The sequence below is a fragment of the Leuciscus leuciscus genome (assembly GCF_965113295.1).
Source record: "Leuciscus leuciscus genome assembly, chromosome: 15".
Taxonomy (NCBI): Eukaryota; Metazoa; Chordata; class Actinopteri; order Cypriniformes; family Leuciscidae; genus Leuciscus; species Leuciscus leuciscus.
Window position 1 is genome coordinate 21,233,696 of NC_138739.1, and position 6,002 is coordinate 21,239,697.

Genomic DNA, 6,002 nt, shown 5'->3' on the forward strand with positions numbered 1-6,002 from the left:
GTGAATAAACTTTAAATCAAGTACACCAGGGGGCGATGTTTTCAAATCTAATCACATTAAAGATGTGCTTATAATTTAACTCTTTAGTTGACACCGGGCTGTACAACACCTTTCAGAACTATTTAGTTTGTTTGTTTTGGTTTTCTCTGTCTGTCTCTGTTATGACCTGCTTGAGCAACTCTATATGTCTCATATGTCTCAGTCATATAATCCTGCAAATAAACATAGTCTATATGTTCCGCCATCATGCTCCACCCACCTCCAACTTCATGTCCATTTTATTAGCAATTCATTCAAGGTGGGAATTTAAAGCTTGAGGGAAGACTCTTGCTGAACAGCCTGAACAGCAAGTTAAATGTTTTCCTATTATCTCAGTAAAGGATGATATTAACATGCAAACTCATCAAATAAAATTAAGAACAGTGAAGACGTGTGTAAATATGAATTATTGAAATAAAGCGTTTCTGCCCCCCTGTGGTCCATCATTGGTCACTTTCTATCACATGATCAAAAATTGATAGTTGCTTTTCAATGAGATTTTACCAGCTGTATTGGAGAGAGGGTGAGTAGTTGTGATGCCTACTTTCTATATTTTATACATTGAAAACAGTTTGTTTTGACTCAGTAAATGATATGACTGAATACACAACATCCCCTTTGTCATTGTGAATAAAACGAGTCTCAGATATTTTCCCATACCTTCGCTTTTATTTGGTTTAAATTCAAATATGGTTCTTCCTTGCTAAGGTCTGTGAAACTTTCCTTTATGCATCTATCTGACATTAACACAAAAGGACTTTGTTCTCTTATGGATGTTCATATGAGCTGAAATTTTAGATGCTCCACAGTCCTGAGAAACACAAAAAAATAAAAATAAAAAGGAAGAGGAAAAAGAGGTGGGTTGTGCCAATGGAGTGCTAACAAAATGATAACCGAGTCATTCTCAAAACTTGGTGTCGTGTCCCTGAAAATATTCAAATAAAACCCCAAAGGCATTCTATAATCTGTTTTTAAAAATGGTTTGACTATTTATTTTTCATCTATTTTTTTCCAGTATATGTATTTACTTAGGAGTACAGACTAGAAGGAGGAAAATCAGCTGGGGTTTTTTGTTTTGTTTTTGTTTTTAATATTGGGAAAACATCAACCGGATTCAGTCAAGTGTTTACGGAAAAGAGGAGTCTGGGTTGGGAAGATCATCTCTTCACTGGGGCGCAGTAAATGGCTGCGTCCGAATCATACTTTCCTATAGTAGGCGAAAAACAGTATGAGAAAGAGAAGAATGAAAATTCTTTTGACATTCAAAAGAAGAATGTCCGAATTCACAGTAATCATTAAAGAGAATGCAAAAAGCATGGATGACCCACTTCTTCTGGTGAGATTCTGGAGTATGTATACAATGGACACTTTAGTATCCCATTTTTATGTGAAATGACCAAATCGCGCCTCCTAGCGACTCAACGGCTGTTCTGTTTGACCATTGACCATTTGGGAGCAGGTGGCAAAGTTTCGTCAAAGCAGTTGCACGTACATTGTGGAGGCAGAAAAGTATTGGTAACAAGTGGAGGAGAACGGGCGAGATCCATGGAATAAGAGAGAATGTGTCTTATTGTGCCTTTGGATGGCAGATTCAGAATGAAAAAAAAGAGGGTCTTCATTTTTAGCCAGCATGTTTTTTTTTCCGGCTAAGATACTTCAGTTTAGGTAGGAGGATGATGGGCACATGTAAGGATATCCTGCCCCATTCCTCTGCCCCCAAGTTGAGAGTGGCATGGGTCAGTGGTTGTGGGCGGAAGGGGATTGTCTCTAAAGAAATCTCTCTTGCTCCGCCTTGATACCATAAATTGTCTTATTCCTGGGTTGAGGAACAAAATAGCCTGTGTCTTGATCCTGGGTTTGATGTCGGGTGAATGGAGTATGTAGGGCATTTATCTTCCCCTACTTAATTTACCTTTGATGACCCCAAGCCCTGGAACAAGGAAGGGAGGAAAGTTGAAAAAGGCTGGGGTTTTCATTATTTCAGAGCAGGTATATAGCCGAAGGTAATTTTGCCACATGAGAGTTCTGTGATTCCTACGGTGTGGCAGGCAGTTCTTCAGCATGACAGAGTGGTTATTTCTTCATCATGTCATCTCAGGTTATGTATGTAACTTCCAAGAGAAGAGGAATGAGACACTGCATCTCGTTGTCATGCCTCGGGCCTACCTCCGCGTCTCCTTCAGATAAAAACCTTGATGACGTACATCATGCCGACCTTAAAACTACATGACATGCAGGAAACATGTTATTCCAGACCATCAGAGTGTTGTCTTGTTTTATCAGATGAGAACTTGTGTTAGAAGACTGTCATGGCTGAGAGTGAGAGATGATCTGTGTTTTATGAAGCTTTTGTCAAAGAGTGTGTCAGCAGATTTAGGCCTGTATGCAATAAACCCACAGGGTTATAATGCTAGAGCTGAGGGAAACGGCCAACACATGGATTATTCAGGAGTTCAACATTAGACACAGCAACAAAAAAAACAAAAAAAACAAAAAACAAAGCAGTACCAAAAAGCATGTTTCCTACTTGACCATAAATGTTGCTCTCCTTTGTTTCTGGCTAGCAAATTTTCTCAATGACTCTCAGTAACAAGTCTCTTTTCCATGGACAGCAATGCCAGTGCATTCAGCCTCTCCTGGATCAAGGTGTTTCTGAGAAATGTTTTTATTCTTTTCAAGGTTGAAAAGCACCTCTCAGCTTCAGCCGTGGTCATGGGTGTGGTAATGAGAACTTTTAGGAGAGTCACAGTTTCGGAAAAGACTTCTTCGAGATTATTCTCCATAAACAGCTGGAATAGGTTACGTTATATTTTTCAGATAGATGTTTGAGGTCTCTTACCCCTGTTGTCCACAAAACTTTAGTGACAAAACAAAACAGGGCTGCTAACATCACATCCAGCCAGCCACCTCCATTTCTCAGAACAAGCGCGGGTGAAGCTCCGGGTGTAGCGTTAGCTTCGTCCTCTGTCACTGGCCTGCAACTGGATTTGTAAATCTGGATGGTCCGGTCCAAAATCCTTTATCCTTTTTTTTTTTTCTTCCAGCGAAAGCCTTGTGAAAGTTTATTTATTTATTTATTTATTTTTATTACAGAATTTGGATTAACTGCTGCCATTATTTCTACCAAAGTGGTCAGCCTAGCAAGGTTTTGACGGAGTCGGAGTGACGGTGTCGCCCGCGCACTGGCAGTAGTGGCCAAGAACATAAAGTTGAATGACAGATGACGAGAACCAATCAGATTGACAAGCCGCCACTGCAAATTTAAACAATTGTGTATTTGTAGTGATGTGGACAAAATTGTATCTGTTTATTCCAGCATGGAGCCAGTTACATTACATCTCTTACATTAATTCAGCAATAATGTATTAATCATTGCTGTAGTATTCAATTAGAGTAAAATTAATTTAATTTAAAAATAATTTAATTAAGCATAATTTTTAATATTTAACTTACAAATAATAATTAACTACTAATTCTTAGATGATAAATGATTTCTACAATAATCTCTTGCTAGAACTTATAACTTAGTAAGAACTAAGTTTTGTAATTAAGTTTACATCTTTCACATGGCTGCTACACATAAAAAAGCATGTTTTAAATAGGCAAAACCGCAAGTAGTCCTACATGCACACGCAGAGCGCTAAATGCTAAATGCCAGTGCTGAGCTCATATATGCAAAGTATGTGGCCCATTTTTTATTTCATTGTGTTTGCTGTTGCATTTGTCCAATCCTGCAGTTTTGTTTTTGTTGTTGTTTTTTTTTTTTTTGCAAAGAAGAAAGATGTTCTTCATGCACCTTGACATACTTTCCAGTTGGGTTTCTGAGTCAAAGCGAGATGTACTGTGGTCTATGCAGGCTATTGGTTGAAGGCTATTATTGTGGTAGGTGTGCTGTAAGCGTTACGTGTGTGTGGGTGCGTTGCTGGGTTTAGTTGAAGGGCGGCTTGTCCATAAACTTCAACAGAGTAAACAGCCTTATACAGCAATCTAATGCTGTGAGTTAAAATACAGCACTTTACCGCCTGAAGCCAAATCAGTTTTGCAGGTCAAGATGATCAACCTTGATGCAGAACTAACTGAAACTGTGTCATTTCTTCAAAAGTTACTGGTATCTGTTTAAATTAATCTAACAGATATACACTTTTTTTAAAAGCTACAGCACAAAATGCTTAAGGAAATTTAAAGCAATATTTGTCATCTGGACTCTTGCTCCCCATACTTATTTATTGATTGGCTTTACATCTTCTTCAATCTCTGTACGGCCCAGGAGGAACATTGGACATTCGACAACTGCCATCTCCTCAAGTGTGAAAACGATGCCTTGAAAGTGTGAAGCGAGAACAATTGTGTAAAAGTAAATGTGTTTAATTGCATTTTGTGGTTGTCGGCTTCAAGGTACTTTCACAGGTGGTCTTTTATGTATCCTACACACACAGACACACACAATAATACTGTCTCACTCTCTATCTCTTTAAAAAAAAAATGGCCACACAAAAAAAATATTCTTTTTACACTTCTTATACTGTCTATGTGTTTACATTCTACATAATTCTGTTCTTTACTTCATGAAAAAATGTAGTGATATTTACCTTGATGTAGGCCTACATATGAAACTCTTTGATATTTCATCTTAACGCGTTTATACGCAAATACTAGTATTCCTCCAGACACAGTAAACTCCAACATATACTGTTAAAAACGCTCCAACCAACGTTTCAAACGGCGTAAAAACGTGTTCGAATTTACATGTTTCAGAACAAAGGAATAAAACGTAGGACTCTAAAAAAAATACATGAGAAAGCAAATGTTGATTTTGTATAAGCAAGTGTATTTATGGGCTTCACTTAAACGCATTAAATTATCAAAATAATAAAAGCGAAGGCAGAACAGTCTTTCTGTGGTATTTAGCCTTATTATTTTTCGGACTGAAACAATTCCTTTCTAGGCAAAAGCATATGGCACACAATCAAAGTGTAAAATTACTCAGTAAATGTATGCTAATTCAGTCGAATAGTTTAATGTGTTTTATTATTTGGTGTATAACACCGGCTTCCTGAAGAGGAGGAGATTCACTCATCAAACGGTCAGTTGAACTATAAGCCCACAATCATTTGAGAATGGCTTCGCGTCAGAGAGACAGCGCCTTTTGATGTAGATTTTCTGCGTGGTTTTCAGACCTCTAGATTGTTTTCAGTGTTTCCTGTGTTTCATGCTTCCAGACTGCTTGGAATATTAACAAATATGATGGTTCATCAATTTGTCTGTTTTTGTCTATGGCGTTTGAGTGGTAAGTTCTAGGCTACTTTTATGGCTTCAATTCTTGTAGTAGCCTACTTGTACCGTGCAGACAGGAATGCTTTGGGACACTGTGTTGTGTATCCTCTTTGTTAAAATAATGCAGTGTGAATTAAAAGTGCCTCAACTTCACTGAAAAATTTTGATCCTGAAATGTTAAAGGACCAGTTCACAAAAAAATGGCTTTAATGACACAATGGAATCTTACTTCCATATATTATCAAGTGTAATTTACAATATTTTGAATTAATAATAATAATAATAAAAAATAACAACATATAGACCTTGGGATATTTGATCACTTTAAAAGTGGTTTTACGCAAAAATGTCAATTTTAATCATTTGCTTTATGACCTGTGTGTGGAACACAAAAGCTATATTGTAGTTTCCTGCTTTTTTTACATTCAGCAACAGTGATTAATACAACACAAAAGAGAATAAATATTTAACAATGAGAGAGTAATCATGAAAGAATATACATGTTCGGGTCAACAATGCCTGATTTCTAATCAAATGGATAAGAATGGTTAATATTTCATGAAATGGTTAGTATTTCAGTTGAACTGATTAAATGTTTATATTGAATTAATAAAAGTTGCTTTGAATATAAACGTTTGTCAACTGCATAAATGTAAATGTTTAAACAAACATTTCAAGTTAATTAAAAA